The sequence below is a fragment of the Periplaneta americana genome, chromosome 16 (assembly GCF_040183065.1).
Source record: "Periplaneta americana isolate PAMFEO1 chromosome 16, P.americana_PAMFEO1_priV1, whole genome shotgun sequence".
Lineage (NCBI taxonomy): Eukaryota > Metazoa > Arthropoda > Insecta > Blattodea > Blattidae > Periplaneta > Periplaneta americana.
Genome location: NC_091132.1, coordinates 121,715,145 through 121,733,852, shown reverse-complemented (window position 1 = coordinate 121,733,852; position 18,708 = coordinate 121,715,145). Strand labels below are relative to the sequence as shown.

Genomic DNA, 18,708 nt, shown 5'->3' with positions numbered 1-18,708 from the left:
TCTTCGTCCCTTATGACTTGCTTGTTAGAACTGTTTTCTTATGCTTTCCCGATGTAAACGACATTTCATACAAGTTGAGAGGATGCGAAGGCATTTCTTTCCCCTTCTACTTGCACCGAGTCCGTCAGCGACAGAGATGGTAGCTGTTACCTCTTATACCTGCACCGCCCAAGTTGGACACACGAGAAAATAAAATATTAAATAAGGTACATTAGTGAATATAAAATACAGTGACACAGATGTTTGTCAATTACATGTTTGAGTATATTTTAGTGCCGTTCTTACAATATTTTCAACTAATAATTAATTAAATTAAGGAATGTTAGCTTGTAGTATGAAGTCGGGGGGGGGGGACAATAAAGTGCAGACTGTCCCATTCTGAATGCCGTAGAGTAGCAACTAGCGGTGAAGAAAACATTATCTACTGCTGTCAGTAGCTTTTTAATGTGTCAGTTGATTTTAACAGCAATAAAAATGAAATAGAAACGCTTAGTATAGACTTCCGAAATATAGATTACTGGTACGAATTTTAAATAATGAAATTTGTCACTGTGTTGAAAGTCAATTAGTCGAATGTTTGTGAAATGGACAATATCATCTTCCCCTTCACTGATGGTAGAGAGTGTGAGTAGAGGAGAAAGGCCTATCAACCAAACTGAGATAGGGTTTAGTGTGTGAGGTTCCTACTGTCTGACCACATCGTGTGAAATATCCTTAGGTTGTGCTGCTGTGGTTTCTGAAACAGGAAATAATTCCTTCTGAAGGACAACACCTCGACTGTTGGTGGCTGATTTTCGATCGAGATTTTACGTGTCTTTTTTTTTTCTTTTTTTTTTGAGAATGTTGGCATCAAATCTTTGAATGAAGTGTGAGTGGCATGTTCTGTATCATCTTCTCTTCTGATGACTGAGTCGCATTTAGTATTGCAGTCTCGACAAGATCATCTTCGTCACCATAGGCTATATTGGTTCCGCTTGACATAATTTATTTATTTATTTTATTGCTAGTAAGTTTGAAATGAATACAAGTTAATAAATACAATAAAAGGTAAACTAGCCCACTCCTGAATGAATAAGACTCGTGCTCAGGAGGGGATTCCAATACAGACAAAAATAAAATTAAAATTGAGAGTGAATACAGATTAAATAGTGTTTAATATGTTTAAGCCCAAACTATAAATCCAATACAATTTAAAAAAAAATTATTAATTTGGAGAGGATTCGTGGTTAAAATAATGTTGTAATAAAATTTGTTTAATAACCTGGGATCTTGACTCATGCTATGATAAAAAGCTGCATTGGTTTTACATTTTGGTTCAGACAAACGCAGAGAATTCATATTTTTAGTTCTATATTTATGTACATACCTTTCAAAGTTATTAAAATTTCTATGAAAATATTTTAATAAAATAAAATAATACATTTGTTTAATGTTGAAAACTTTGAAATGTTTAAACAACAATTCAGTTGGGTCATCTTTCTGCTTTCTTAAACAAATTTTTAATACTTTTTTCTGTAGTAAAATTAACATATATAGGTTGGATTTATAAGTTCCATCCCAAGCTATAATACCATACATAAACATAGATTGAAATAATGCTAAATATACTATACGTAAACAGTTAATTGACAAATTATTTCTTAGAGCAACAAAGTAACATAATGTTTTACGTAATTTATTACAAATATAATGAATATGATTATTCCATTTTAAATGATTATCAATAATTATACCTAAGTATTTGACCTCATTAACTTCATTAATAACTGAACAATTATTGCAATTTATATCGGAACAATCAGATCCCATTGTTTGGTTATGAGCAGGATGTTGTAAATAAATGAAGAGTCCACTGCAAGAATGATGGATGTCACTTTCTTGTCGAAAATGAACCAAGACTGTCAATGCATAGCTTAAAACATATAGAATGTACATACAGTGTTATATGGCATTAACACTGATAGTCATTGTCCAGTAATGATCGGAAAATCACAGTTAAGCTTTGAGCGCTAAGCATTTCAAACTTTCAATTGCTTCTCCTGCAAAATGTACTCCAAATGACATCCATCATTCTTGCAGTGGACTCTTCAAATGTAAATCACATTACATCATTTTAAAGTAGATATTACAAGCTACAATAATACGTAACTCTGAAATGAATTATCAACATTGCGTATATATAGAGAGCGGGAAGATCACCAGACAAAAAGTTTGTTACTCAGTCAGCAGACTGCAGCCAATGGAAAAAAACACAAACTGAACTTCTACCAGCTTGAGACGAGTCTCCAGGACTGCCTGCATTACATGCCAGCGCTATCTGCTTAATTTCATCCATAACTACGTCAAAATCGAGAGTAGGCCATACTGGGTACTAGGCCATACTGGATCTACCTACCTTATTGTCAGACAGTGTATGCGGGATGACTTAAGGAAAAGTGAAGTTGTTTCGTATCGGAGTATATGGCACATGCCGCGTTGTCCGTTTTTTGTGTACCTGGCGAGTACAGCAGCGTACAAAACGAAAAAACCCCGGTCCGTTCATAGTAACATTGCAACGCAATGTGTGCAGTTGTGTTATCCTGCTCAAGTATTTAGTACGCGTTGAATATGTTGTGCTGATCCATTCATAATGTAGAAGGCAAAACGTTCAATTCGCTCAGAGATACGAAATGCAATTAAGAAGTATCGAGAGTGACATTTTATGTATTAACGAAGACAATATCGTGTGTAATATATGTAAAATTTAAATAAAAACCAGAACAACTCTGGCTATAGAGAAACATTGCAACAGTACATCGCACAGGAAATGCGTTGAAATGAAATCTGAGGAACCATCTACATCATCATCATCATCATCATCATCATTTAGTTGTGAGGGTCTAAACGACATGTGCAACATGATGCTGGGTGCAAATATTCCTCTAAAGAAATTGAGTGATCCCCATTTTAGAGGTTTTCTTCAGAAATCCTCTCGATATAAAAACTGTTCAAGCTATAGACGAAGACGATTCAGCTTCAACAACTTACGAGAATATTATCGTCGTTTACTGCAACGCTGGTAATTGCATCAATGATGACGAGGATTGAACCTTGAAAGGTATATACTACATGCTACAGTACGTTATTTTTCTTTTCCTTCTGACTGTACGGAGATACAGTAGCATGTTGACCTTGTCTGTTTACGTTTAAAACCTGTTGAGCCAATGATATGAATGAAAAAAAAAATGTAACATATAGTAAATGTGCACCTACATTCAACGATAAGTCATCCCGCATCTACTGTCTACTTATTGTTATGCTGTAATTCGTAAGATATTATGGACAATTCCTATTCAAATACAATGCTATGAAAATGTTTCTTTTCTATAGAGTACAACTTAGGAGATATTCGCAGTAGTTTACATGATTAACTAATCAAATTAATTTTAATATAAGTGGAGGAATTAAACAGGGAATACTCGGATATCGAGCGAGGAGGTTGTAGTAAGAATTGCAGCTCCGTGATGTTTACAAATCAGTTATACAGAAATGTGTGAAATACAGGTAACTGTTCTGTGATAGTCATTCCCAATCGGCGTGCTGTGGCAAACGAGAGATATGGGGGAAAACACGAAAACATAATTGAATCGGTCGGAGCTAAAAGGAACTAAGTCAAAATATGCAGTTTTGGGTTATGCAACATTTGAACAACGGATGTCACGCGCATCGAACGGTGGAAGAAGGAACTAAGACTTTTATATAAATTTCTAAATTATAGACATCAGCTCAAAGAATTTTGAGTGACCACAAGGGTCCTGAATACAATAAACATGTATAATAATGTGATGTGATACATTAAAGAAAAAAGAAAGTTAATTGTTGAAGGCAAATATAAGTTGATTAATTGAAATAGAGATGATGATGTAATATTTGAAGAGAATCCTTGATAATATTTATAAGAATAGACATTACAGAATCAAAAGGAATGTGAAGTTCCTTAAGATAATTCCACGTGAATTTTGTGATTGAACCTCTACTGCCAGACAGCAAACCAATGACGGACTATTGTTTAAGAGGGACGTTGTACTTTTGAGAAAGATACGGCAGACAAGGTTCATATATGGACTTCTTCTCAATATCAACTTCTGTGGCCTGATTTAGATTTCTTTCGAAACGGATAGTAGGGTCAAGAACAAGAGCCCGTTTTAAGCGTCCGTTGATAGCAATAATGTCTGCCCGTCTAAAAGAACCATCTGATGATACACAATGTACTTCCTCATGAATTTCCCAATTTAAAGTTTTTAACGATATCGCCAAAGCATGTCATACACGATGATGTCTAGCATTGATCAGCAGCTCGCCTTTTGTCTTCTATAACATAAAAATATAATATTTGTGTTATTAGTGGAATGTTTCTTGCTTCTCCTTAAAAGTTGTGAAAAGTGGCATGTTTTATATCACTTAGTTCCTTTTAGCTCCGACTGATTCAATTAGTAAGGCCTACTTAAAGCAGTGATGGCTTCTTTTAAGGAAGAAAATCAAGACTTTTGTGAACTGCTGCTAAATGATTCTTGGTGTTTACAACTGTCTTATTTAGTAGACATTTTAATAAGCTAAATGAACTGAATATTTCAATGCAGGGGCAATAGAAAACAATAGTTTCCTCAACCAATAAATCCAAAGGTTTTAAGAGAACGCTTGGTTCTTGGATGTTTGCAGTTCAAGAAGGAGATCTGTCGAACTTTTTATCTCTTCTTAATCTGGCAAAGCTGAAAGACCCATTCTTTCTCACTTATCAAGACTGCAAGATGCAATAGATAAGTGTTTGCCACCTCCTTTCACCGAGACTACAGATTGAATTATATCACCATTTGATTTGGTAGACAGTGTGGAGCAAATAGATTTCACAACTTGCGAACAAGATGAATTCATTGATCTCTGCCCTGATTCCACATTCAAAGTTGTTTGCCAAGAGTGAGGCAACGGTGGTTGTTTTTTTGACTTGGACTCGCAGAGCAGTACCCTAACCTAGCGAAGAAAGCAACATGCCTACTCCTGCCATTTTCAACTTCATAATTATATGCGAGAGCAAGCCTTCTCTGCTATGTCAACAATAACATCCAAAGCAAATAAATAGGCTATTAAGCTATGAGGATATACGTGTTACGTTGTCAACTGTTAGGCCTGATATCAAGATAAGTGCATTTATTGATGCATAATAAATTATACAAACTCATGTACACAAGATTCTTCGCACGAGCCCGTACGGCCATTCGTGCTATAACTAAGTACAGTTTGAAACTTCAAAGAAAACAATATACTACTAATAATAAAATAGTAAAACAACAGTTATTATTATTACTACCGTTATCATTAATTATCACAATTACAACTAATCTAACTTCGAACCAAATTTCACAAAAATAATAAAAGTAAAATAAGTGTGTAAGATATGAAAGGAGAAAAAAAAAACACACACAATGAAACATATATATATAAACAATTCAATTCAATTCCTTATTTAAACTGTAACAAATAATCCAAATAATAAATATAAAGGTAATACATAGAAAAACATACACACGCAATAAAAAAACAAATAGTGAAAAAAGACATAATAAATAAAAAATAACATTATCCCCTAATTACCTCATTCGCTCAGTGTTAATACTACTCATTACAACATTAATAAATAACTCTTCCCCTTATTTCTTCGGTCCCCTCCCCCTCGGTCAGTTCCACCCTCACAATGTTTGAGTGAAGGAAAATTAAAAGAGGGCATTCTCATCGGTCCACAAATTCACAAAGTTATGGCTGACCCCTTGTTTCAGGAAAAACTTTCCGTTACAGAAAGAATGGCATGGCGCGCTTTCAAAGACGTTTGCTCAAATTTCCTTGGAAATTCTTGGGCAGAGAACTACGTAAAACTTGTTGTGGAAATCACGTTATGTGCATATGACAAAATGGAGTGTAATATGTCTCTCAAAATACACTTTCTACATTCTCATTTGGATTTCTTTCCTTCTAACTTTGGAACGGTAAACGACGAGCATGGGGAAAGATTTCATCAAGTAATATCTGAAATGGAAAGGCGATATAAAGGAAGATCATCATCCAGCATGCTTGCAGACTATTGTTGGAGGCTTGTAAAATACAGTCCGGGTCTAGTTAAAAACAAAATTCACCCAGAAAATTATTTTAAATATAAGTTCAAAATTCCGAGATTTTTCTCATTATATGCATGAAATATTTTTATTATTGTTTTGTTTTTATACTATGTTACATCATTTTTGTATCCAGTACACATTTTTCAAGTATTATGATGAATTTTGAATCCCTAGTATGTTGTAATTTTATCAGTAGTAGCAAAAAATTAAAAACAAATGAGTTTTGTCATAAAAAATTCAATTCATTTTCCCCGGAAAATGGTACGTGATGGGGCAATTTGGATTTTAAATTCAGATTTAGGGCACACATATGAGTAATATTCACCTGTTTTTATTTCGGAGCAAGACAGAAAGTAAAAATTTGTTGTTCAGTGTTATTTTAGCGCATATAGGAATTCCGACACTTCCTAACTAATATTCTGACTTAAATAGGAACTGTCTTTATGCCTGAATTGTACAAACTGAGGCTTCTGTGCACTTACATAAATCAATTTTTGTTTTGATGCTGTTTTTCTATTGCCTCTGCAATCTTTGTCATATTTTTAACCTTTCCTGTCATTTCTTATATAACTTGTGACATTTTTTCAGAATCTCAGATCTACTATGTTCTGCACAAGAGGGCTTTGCACTCAATGTTTTCTACTTTCTGTGAGTTCCGAATCCACTTCCATATATTAAGACAAGAACGTTTTAGACGGTAGCGTAAAGAAAGCTAACTCCGTTTTGTTCTCTCTAAAACGTAGAGTGCTTATTTTGGGTGTGCGTGTCGAAAAGAGGCGTTATGGGCTGAATCCATCTTAATAAGCTTAAAATTTACACGGTAACTGGAGGTTACCGACCGGGTTATGTCGGTGGCAAAACATTAAGTGTGCCGTTGTTGGAAGGCGCGGTCACACGTGTACGAAATGCAGCGTGTGTCAATCCATCCCCATGAAGCAACTTGCTATTTACTGCATTAATTATCAGTTATCAGTAGGGAGCGGATTTTTATGTGATAAAAATTTAAATATATTTATTTTTTATGTGTTAAAAAGTACGAAAATATTTGCTAAAATTAAAGAAATATTTTTTTGAAATATGACAAAAATACCTTACTTAGTTTGCAAAAAAAAAAATTACTACTGTACATACTCACCAACCACACTTAAGTGCTAGTAGTTGGCCGAGAATTGCAGTGAACAGCAAAGGTCATCTCCAAATTCTCCATCACAAATGCATGCCGATTATCTCCGAACAACGACTTATACTGTGAGAACGATCTTTCCACATCACAGGACGTCAGACGTCCATATTTAAAGAGAGGAATGTCACAAACACATACACCGTCAATTTCACCTACAGGCACACCCTCCAATACTTGAGCAACTTTACACTTTTTTTATATCCACTGTTTTTCCCAAACACATTCTGGAATTTGTCCCTTAATACTTGTACTTCTGAAGCTGGTAGCGAGTCTAGTGTAATTTCCACGGCACGCACCTCTCTGTTTCAGACAATAGGTTTTTGGATGTATCGAGTTTTTTTATGGTGTCACACAAAAAGCTTAGATTTGCGAATAGGAAAGCCAAATCGTTTTTAAACAACCATCTTTCAGTATATCTTGAAGGATACCGATTGACTAAGCCCGATAACAGGGAATCACAACAAGATAATATAATATATTGCCTTGCGAGAGGCGAGAGATTTGTTTAAATTAAATGATGTTCATAACCGAGCTCTTATCTGTTGTGTTTCACAAACAAAGCGTGAAATGAAATCATCTTCAGCAACAATAAACATTCCTAATTATGTGTCCATGTTAATTTCTTCTCTAATAATAACACTGATATGCTGCCTAGCAGTTCTCAGAACTTACGGCGATACTATTACGAAAATGGATCATGGATACACCACACAGCGCTTAGAAACACGAAGCAACCAAGAATTCTTAAAAAAGATAACGTACTTCTGAGTGATATAATTGGTTTAGTTTTAAAATATTTAAAATTTCTGGTAAAAAAATTATTTAAGTAAAAAACTCCAAGATTTATGTGCTTATAATAGATTTACTGAAAATATGTATTTACATAATTTTTTTGTGAAAATATCTGTTTTTATGTGAAATAAAATTCGGGTTTTAAATTTGAAACTTCATGTTCGGAATTTTAAACTTGGAATATTTAAGAATATTTAATTACATAGGAATCCGCTCTTTAGTTATCAGTTATTATAGGACTAAATTCAAAGTGACAAGAATAAAGCGTGCCGAAATGAAATTATTACTTTTAGCTGTTATAAGTGTATCTTTTTAATGTCATCCGAAAGTGTATTGTGTTTAATTTGTCTTATAAGAGCTGTTCAGCCTGTAAGATACGGATGTCTTTATGAACAACGTGCCCAGTTATTTCTACGGCATAGGTCGCTCTGTTTTGTTTACAAACGCGAGTTAGAGTCAAAACCGAAAGATAATACCCGACATATTGGTCACGGCCTTAGTCATCAAACATGGTGCCGCACAGGCCTTCCACCCAGACATTCCGGGTTCGACTCCCGGTCAGGTCTGAGTGTAATTTGTGGTCAACGAAACAGACGTTTCCCTAGGGGTACTCCCGTTGCTCTCTATTATTCCACCAACACTTTCCACTTCCTCATAATTTCACCTATTACGTGTAATAGTAAAAATATGCTGGGGTGATGTCTGGAGTAGGGTGACCAGACGTCCTCTTTTGTCCGGACATGTCCTCCTTTTAGGCTTCTGTCCGGGGTCGGGGCGGATTTTTTAAATATCAAGAAATGTCCTCCTTTTCATAACTTCTATGCCTGATATTTTGAAACTATCTGATTTGACGCCTTTCTCAATCAATTTGCCTGTAGATGGCAGCAGCATCGACGAAACGATCATAACTCTCTTTGCTCCTCTTTGTTATGGCCGTTGTTTTCATTAACTGTAAAATCATTTTATGCTCGACCATGCCGAAATGTAGTAATTATACACCTGGTAGCAGCCCTTTAGTGGACCTCATTAAAGTACACCTATTCATTAAAGTTCAGTTTTCCACAAATCAGAAAGCACCATTGTAGCAATATGAAAGCGCAAGTATCGATTATTCTCGGATATGCAATCGAAAGACAACTAGCGAAACGTCACGGAGGCTGGAAATCCAATACTGTCGCAGAAGGTTATGATCTGTTAATATAATAATTAGCGTTGATTGTAAATAATATTCAAATAAATTCAATTTGTCATCTCGTTTTTCAATGTCTAAATCAATTTCCAAGTTATATCAAGATTAATGCTCATTTTACTCTCTAGATTATATCAAGGTCAATGACATTTGTTCCTCGGAAAAAATCAATACTTTCTCGTCTGCGCACATTCTCACAATTTACGAGATATTGCACAAGGTTACTTCCGCTCCCCAGTCAGATAAGAATAATATGAATACTTATGAATAATTTCAAGTTAGAAATGTGGTCGAGTATAAAAAGTCGTATGAAACTTGCCTATAATGGTAATTAAGACGCTCGTATGAAAATTATGAAACGAGCGCAAGCGAGTTTCATAAACACACTCGCGTCTTAATTACTACCATTATAGGCTCGTTGCATAATGTACTATTTATCATTACTAAGCTGTAATAAAATAGGTATCGAAATAATTTTAAGTATAATATAGGCCTAAAGCTAAATTTAAATAGATATTATCTGTCTTCTTTAATAAGTTATAGTTCCCTTGACTTTCATATGTAGCTAACTGTAAAATTATTATTATTACATTTTTTCATAATTATTTCGTAATAAAATAGATATTATTATATATTTAAATATGATGTAGGCCTAAGCCTAAATCTCTATTGTAAATATTTTGTAGTAAAATAGATATTGACGTAATTTAAACTATAATAAGCCTAAATCTAAATACATATTTTCCGTCCCCTTTTTTTCGAACAATGTCCTCATTTCTGAAGCTTTGTGTCCTCTTTTTCATCATGTGAATCTGATCACCCTAGCTCTGGGGAAAGTACGGCTTTCCGATGCTGATCTAGTTTCTAAGGGCGCTATTCATAGACATTTCGCTTGGCCTAGCTACGAGCGTGCTAAACAGGATTCATATCATTTCATATCGCTGACACTGCTTTATGAATACGAAAAACGTTAGTTCTCTGATCATCCACCGAAAGCGCGCGCTAAGAATGTTTATGAATACGGCCCTATGGGTTTAGGACTCCGGTCTCTGGGTTCGAACTCGTCAATAGATGATGGGACCTTAGATGCAGGGCTCAGGAAGGGTGGCCCGCCTTTCAGCGTTGGATTCACGAATCATCTGTCGCACTTCGACAATCATCGCATACAGGGCGTACAATGGACCTATACGGTCTAAGAAGCAAACATTCTCAAAGAGACAGATAAGAAAAGTTATTTTTTCTCGTTCACCATGTTAATAATGTCAAAACAAGTGCTTATACAAATTTGGACCACTCTAGCGCAATTGCAAAGACTATCCAGAAAGTAAGTTATCCTGGGGCCGTTTACAGAAAGAAAACACAATTTCATGAAAGGATTTATTGAAACAGATACAGATATTTTTAAATTATTTTTCAACATAATCTCCACCGGAGATGAAACATTTGCCATACAGTGGAATCAACTTCAGTATCCTATGCCGTAGGAGTTTGCCGCCTGGGATCCGAACCAATGTGTGACAGCCGTCTGCACCTCTCTGTCATTAAAATCGCAGCAGTGATAGGCCTAAGAGATATGTTTGCAATTGATGATATACAATTTTTTTTAGTTTAAATTGTTTTGTCTGATGAAGGGATGTCCGACACGTCCGCAAATGTGAACAACGTCCCAATTCGTAGGTAAGAAAATCTTCACACCTTTCTGTAACACTTCTCGAGTCCCAAATTAAACGTCTAGTGCAAAATGATGTCCATTGCACAATCTGATCATTCGTCCATTATTTATTTTTTTTATTTATTTTTTTTTTTTTGTTAACAAAAGTACAAGAGGAAATTCTTGCATGCACTTCCTATAAAAGTTTGCAGTGCATAAAACAGCATTTTCAGCCAAACATTTCCCAAGAAGATGGAGTCTTTCTACATTGGATCAATTACATGCTTCAGTTATTCGACACGCAATGTTCCGAATGTCGATGGAACATGGGGTCTCAATTCCATGGCCTCGCCGATCTCTGGATGTTACAAGTTATGACGTTAGACTTCATCTTCTGGGAGCAATTGAATAAAATAGTTTATCGTATACTAGGAAAATAGTCCGCAACTTCTACGAACTTCGTAAGATCATACAGGACACTGTCGCTTGTGTCACGCCAGAGATGGTAGAAAGAACATGGTAAGAAATCGAGTATCGATTGACATTCTTCGTACAACAAAAGGAACTCATGTATAGATGCACTAAATTTCTCCGTAAAACTTGACGAGTTTTGACCAGAGCCATCTTCAGTTACAAGCCGGAGGATAGGTAGGTTTGGCAACGCTGAGTGGATGCGGGCCGAGGCGAAATAAAGGCATGACGTTTGACGTTTTAGTGCTTTGATTTCGTTGTCACGTGTACATTTTCAACATTAATTGATACAAAACTAAGTGCATATGATCAAGATTCAGTGCATTGATGTACGTAATTTATTACGGAATCCGAAATGGTATTTTATTTGAGTTTCAGAATACCGCGTAAGTACTTGCATAGAGCCACTTATAACTTTAAAAAATTAAAAGCATACGTGTTTTTTATTGATGGAACAAGGCAAAATAAACAAGTACTTAAAGAAATGTTACTTATACCAAAAATATACAAAATAACGACGTACTTTCGCAATACCCTATTCCAATCAATTAACCATCATGTGGCTAGTAAATTGACAATGTTTTGCCGCTTTATGTTGTTTCACAACTGACGTGAAAGGTCTAGGATATCATATACATTTTAATTTCATGTGATTATCTGTCGTGCTTTTCTATAAATATTTCAGATGCCCAGGAAGCCAGTTTTAGCTTGAACCTGGCCAGTCACCATAACAATACTGTTACCCTGAATTATTTGTTATTAACTTTTTAAAATACGGTATAATTTTAACAAGCTATCAATGTAAATTATGCAAATAAAATAAAAATGTAAACAGAGGAAACTATTGACATATTATAATAAAGTATGAGGATGTAAATACAGTTAGGCCAAGTATAAAGATCTATGAAAAAATGAAGAAACATACCTTGAACATAATACGTAACAAAACACATCATTATCTATTAAGTATGTGCCAATTAGCGTAAACTCAGTGAACATTAAATCCTGTAAATACAAAGTGAAAAGAAACATGCTTATAACTAATTTATTGAAAAAGAAATAATATTAATAAAGAAACCTTGAAAACCAACAAATTGAGTGTATGCACCTACAAATTATAGGTAGTTCTGACGTATAGCAGGCATTCCGAATCTTCAACAAAACTGTAACATTTATGGGATCACAAAACAGCTGTTTACAATGAACTTGAAAATGAACGGCGTAACTTTATTGATATAGCAGGCGAGACCCAACAATTTGGCCAGAATTCTGATACACCACAAACCACAAGTAAAATTATAAAAATGTAGTTTTGTACAATATTTAATATTTAGAAGAATTGTCAATCACTTTGTCATTAATAATAACTGTAAAAATTGCTAACGCTTGCAGCCATATTTTGATTTATTGTCTGTTTTTATCGCCAACACGCACTTAGTTTATAATACATCAACAATTAACGTTTGGTACGACCGCGAACATAATTCCATCGACACACACTTATATTGTAACATTAATTTACATTGAAAATCGGCATTAGCACAAACACGTGTTCTGGAAAGTAGGCCTCCGGTTGACAGTTAATTACAGTGTTGCAGACGTATGGCTCCGGCTCGTAACTGAAGAAGGCTCTGGTTTTGACCCCTATTCCACGCCTTCCGATATTATGATCTGCAAAAGATTTTGTTTTTATCATCTAGTAAAATACTTAACGATAATGGTAAACACGCTGTGTTTGTTATTGTATATCTTTATCTAAAGTATAGGCGCTACTCAGATATACCATAGCTGTAATTAATTATGTATCAAAATTGTTCAAAAGTCAGGAAAGATTACTATAACTTGACAGAAACTTCTATGTGAATTATTTCATTATTGTTACTATGGCAATTAATGAAATAAATAAACAGCAATTCAAGCTATTCTTCAGTGAGTCAATGTGTTTTTGACAGAAATACACACCAGAAAATAGTGGCTTTGTCTACAGTAATCCCACTAGAGGTTTTGGTTTATCTAGAGAAAATCAAAACTCGAGTGGGATTTAATTCACAATTATATAAAATTAGAAGAAATAAAGTAACTCTACTACAATAAAATATTAATTGACTTACTAAAAAACTAAACTATCTTGAAAATGTATTTTTGTACCACGGCCGACTTGATGTCCCTTCGCTTTTTTGTACACGGCCTTGACAATAATAATGTTTTCTTGAAATTGGATAATTTCTCAATTCCACCACGAGGCGCTGTCTGCCAAGCTCTGGTGTCCACAGAAGAAATACTCAACATGAATTAAAATAAATGATTAAAGAGTAATAATAACACTTATAAATAATAAGTATTATTATGTTTAGTTCTGTTAATTATGGTAAAAGCGTGAGTTTAAAAGCTGGGAAGATAACACATAGTAACCTGTTCAGTTTAAGTAACATGATGACAGAGGCGTAATTTTGTAGTTCATTCGCTGAGTAGTACCCCTAGCCTAAACTGCGATGTTTCTAAATAATCACTTAGGGTAAATATTTACCATAACTTGTACTAAGTTTTATAATTCCACTCACTGCACTGGTACATTCTACTTGATATTGCAGATTCAAGAATCATAGTTTCAAGATTTTGCGACTCAGTGGATTATAAGCCTCATTCTTCTAAGGAACAAGCTTTTCAGCTAAAGCTGCTGCAATGTTATCTAAAAGTGGCCTAACAGATTTCACAGTAATGATATTAGCAAGTCGTTTTTGGTCGTCTTCTTCACAAATTGGGCATTGCAAGAGAGGGCATCTACACAGTAACGGCTCAATTTTCGAACACAAATTTTCTAATATATTCTTGTTTGGTATGAATGGTACTGCCCGTTCAACAAAACGATGAATGACTGATAACACTGAAACAAAGGTAGGTTTCGGATATCGCAGAGCTCCTAAATCTTGATTTGCAATAAGACTCATCAATGGAGAGCTATTAGTGTTTTCAGCTATACAATCTAAGCATCCCATGCAGGAGACCCTTTCTTCCACTATTCGTACTATATAGCCACCAATGTATGTCAAACTTGCTGTTTTCATTGTTGGTAATGGAATGACTGTAAAAATTCCATTCCTGGTTTACAAGAAAAATACAATAATAAATAATAAGAACCACAGAAAATTTTAATGAAACACTGTAACAATTACTAGTAAATCAAATGACTAATTGTCATTGAGTATGCCTATAGCTTACCTGATTGGTTTAGTAGCTGTTGCAGGGTGTTTAAAACTGACTCAGGAATACTATATGGTGCAGCAGCGGTATCTGGAATATTACTTCTTGAATAGGTCGTCCATCTGTGATGTCAGATGCATGGTTCTCTACACTGCTGAAGTTTGACATGCACATAATACCCATTTTCAATATCTTTTGTAAACTGAAGTTCACTGCCCTTGTATCCAACGTGTAATTTGATCCGGACATACGGCGCAATGTACTAAAGAGCGACTCAACAGGATAATGGTAACCATTTTCTAAAATATATTTAATGCAGAGAACAGTTGATTTTGTTGTCAACGTGATAGCTTCATATGTCTCGTTAGTTAGGAAATCTTTTTGACGTGTGCTACTTGCACACTTCGTTGTATGGAGATAAGAAAGGAAATAATTTTCTAGCCAGTTTAGACGATAATTATCCAAGAGAAGAACTGTTGCTTATCATGATTTCTACTTTCCACATGATAATGTGTATTGCTAATATCATGCATTGCGAACCACTTGTTGATATTTTCCATAAAAGTCAATGTCGCATCAGAATCTTTGAATTTGTGGGCTTCAGGGTGTGAGCTTGCATTTTCTTTCAATGTTCTGATAGCAGCAATTACACATGGAGAAAATATTTCTTTTGCCCTTCGAACGTTCATTTTTTCAAATGCAGTAGGCTCAACGTGTTTTTTCGTGAGATATCTGACAGGTTTCACTGTATCATCTTTTTGGAGTTTGTGTAACAATTTCACATATTTCCCTGAGATTGTTCCAGTACCATCAGACATTTCACGTTCCAGGAATTGGGTTCTGATGTTTTTCAATATGTGGCACTGGTCAAACCTTAGAAATAACTTTCTGTTTCCATCACAAGGATGTGTGGTCACGGGTTTCAGTGAACCACCTGAAAGATGCTTCATCATTATAGTATTGCTTTTATGGTTATCAGAAACAATTCTAATAACTATAAAACCACATTTCTCGACTTCACTAATCACTTGCAATGTTAGTATATGTAACTCTTGCCCTGATAATTGTTTTGTGAAGAAAAATGCACATGGTATACGGTAGCTGGTTGAGAGCCCCCTTAAAACAAAACACAAGACTCGATTAGCCACTACTTCTTTCTTGGGAATATCAAGTATTTCATCCTCATTTCTTTGTGCTTCTGTTGTTTCCTTATAGCCAAAAAAAGTATCAAGCTTGCGATCGTATATTATCTTGGGGTTGATTGCAGCCTCGTCTACAATAAGTGATGAAATCCGCTCAACTACAGTGAGGTTTTTTGCCTCTAAGACCAACCTTTCTTTAATCAATGGAGTGACACCAGACGAGCAATCAGTAAGGCCAGAATATATCGTTAGTGTTCTCTTAGAAGGCAGTTTAAAAAAAAACCTCTTGATCGTATATGGGAATAACCTTTAGGAGATATGTATTGCAGTATTATGCATTCTCTGATTGTCTCACTATTCCACCTTGGTATTCTCTTTCGATGATTAAACAGCTGATCTAGGATAAATTTTGCATGAATACTGCCTTCATCTGCCTCTTTCTTTACATTTTCCAGTTCCTTATGTAACGGATCTCTTTCAATTAGTTGGAGTTTTTCGGTTGTTTTCGTTATCTCATCTTGCTTCTCTTGTAACACCCGTGTAATTTTCACACGCAATCTGTTAATATTTCTTTTTAGCTCTTCAATGTTGACAGCGTCTATTTGCGTGGCTTTATGGTCATTTTCAACTGGCAAGAAGGAAATGTCACTAACTGATGGTGAGCCACTCGGGACATCTTGTTCAAATAGTGAAAAACCAATATTACTAAAAGATTTGCGTTTCTTTGGTGGAGGGAGGTCAGTTTTAGTAATCGTTCGTCTTGGTCTTTTGATATTTGTCACTTTATACCTAGGATAATGATGGAATATTGTTGGCACAGCATTTGGTTTTAATCGTCTAAATTTTCCATTATTAGAATACTCTTCTTCCTTGAAATGTAAACTACAAACGACTGAAGATGGGGAGTTGCTGTTTGGAACGAAGTCTTGGCATGAAATCACTTTAAGCCATTTTTCGCATCTTTCTCTATCACTCGGAAATTCGTGGAATGATATTGTTCCTCCACTCTTTTTTCTATTCGAAGTACACAATGGTACACAACAATTCGTCATTTTGAATCACTTCACAATAAACTCACTTACCAGTAGAAAGAAGCACAATATTTTAGTATAATCGCACAAGAAACCATACACACATTCCTCAGCGAACCTTGGCAGCTAATGCCATCTGGCGGAAATTCCACATTTTCTCGATTACAGCTTTAACACAGGGATCAACATGAATTGTCAAGGCCGGTAAGGAAGCAGCAAAGCGAGCATCAAGTCGGCCGTGTTTGTACCATCTCATTATTACAATATTACGCTAGATGGCTGTAGTGTCTTATGATGATCTGTTCCAGAGCCTTCTTCAGTTACAAACCGAAGCCATACGTCGGCAACACTGTAATTAACTGTCAACCGGAGGCCTACCACACAGAACACATGTTTGTGCTAATGCCGATTTTCAATGTAAATTAATGTTACTATATAAGTGTGTGTCGAGGGAATTATGTTCGCGGTCGTACCAAACGTTAATTGTTGATGTATTATAAACTAAGTGTGTCTTGGCGATAAAAACAAGACAATAAATGAAAATATGGCTGCAGTCGTTAGCAATATTTTTACGGTTATTATTAATGACAAAGTGATTGACAATTCTTCTAAATATTAAATATTGTATAAACTACATTTTTATAGTCTTAACTTGTGATTTGTGTTGTATCAGAATTCTGGCCAAATTGTTGGGTCTTGCCTGCTATATCAATAAAGTTACGCCGTTCATTTTCAAGTTCATTGCAAACAGCTGTTTTGTGATCCCATAAATGTTACTATACATTAGAACTATAATTTGTAGGTGCATACACTCAATTTGTTTGTTTTCAAGGTTTGTTTATTAATATTATTTCTTTTGCAATAAATTAGTTATAAACATGTATCTTTTCACTTCGTATTTACAGAATTTAAAGTTCACTGAGTTTACACTAATTGGCACATATTTAATAGATAATGATGTGTTTTGTTACGTATTATGTTGAAGGTATGTTTCTTCATTTTTTCATAGATCTTTATACTTGGCCTAAGTGTATTTACATCCTCATACTTTATTATAATATGTCAATAGTTTTCTCTGTTTACATTTTTATTTTATTTGCATAATTTACACACCTAGCTTGTTTTCTGTAGTTATATTTATTTAAAATTATACCGTATTTTAAAAAATTTATAACAAATAATTTAGAATAACAGCATTGTTATGGTGACTGGCCAGGTTCAAGCTAAAACTGGCTTCCTGGGCATCTGAAATATTTATAGAAAAGCACGACAGATAATCACATGAAGTTAAAATGTATATTATATCCTAGACCTTTCACGTTAGAGGTAAAACAACATGAAGCGGCAAAACATTGTCAATTTACTAACCACATAACGGTTAATTGATTGGAATAGAGTATTGCTAAAATTCGTTATTTTATTTATTTTTGGTACAAGTAACATTTCTTTAAATATTTATTTATTTTGCCTTTCAATGCTTAAGTCTGGAGTTTTTGTGAATGAACTTTTAAATACATTAGGCAAGATCAATTGTACTTTTAAATGGAAACATGTGACACATAATGAAGTTTAAAAGTCAGGATATTTATGGTTTTTTCAATTATTTGTTGAAGTCAATTATATATTATAATTTAGATCCATTGGTCTTGATAATTAATCGATGTTGGAATGAAGGCTATTCTCCTAAAGAGCATAAGTACTCTGAAGTTATTACCATTTTTAAGAAGGGTGAAAGAAATATGATGTCGAATTTTAGACGTGTGTCTCTTGTACCTATCATATCTAAAATAATGGGAAGTGTTATGTTGAAACAGCCAATTACCTATTTTGGAGGAAATAATTTACTCCCTGATCATAGATTTGGTTCTAGATCTGGAAAGTCAACTACTTAGGCAGTGGAAT

General features: G+C 34.7%; 1 long non-coding RNA gene across 1 annotated transcript in view; it reads right to left on the bottom strand.

The window, feature by feature from the left end:
* The window catches only part of LOC138691180 (uncharacterized), a 231,559-nt gene that overhangs the window by 24,281 nt on the left and 188,570 nt on the right, over positions 1 to 18,708 (bottom strand). The gene's annotated exons all lie outside the window — the stretch shown is intronic.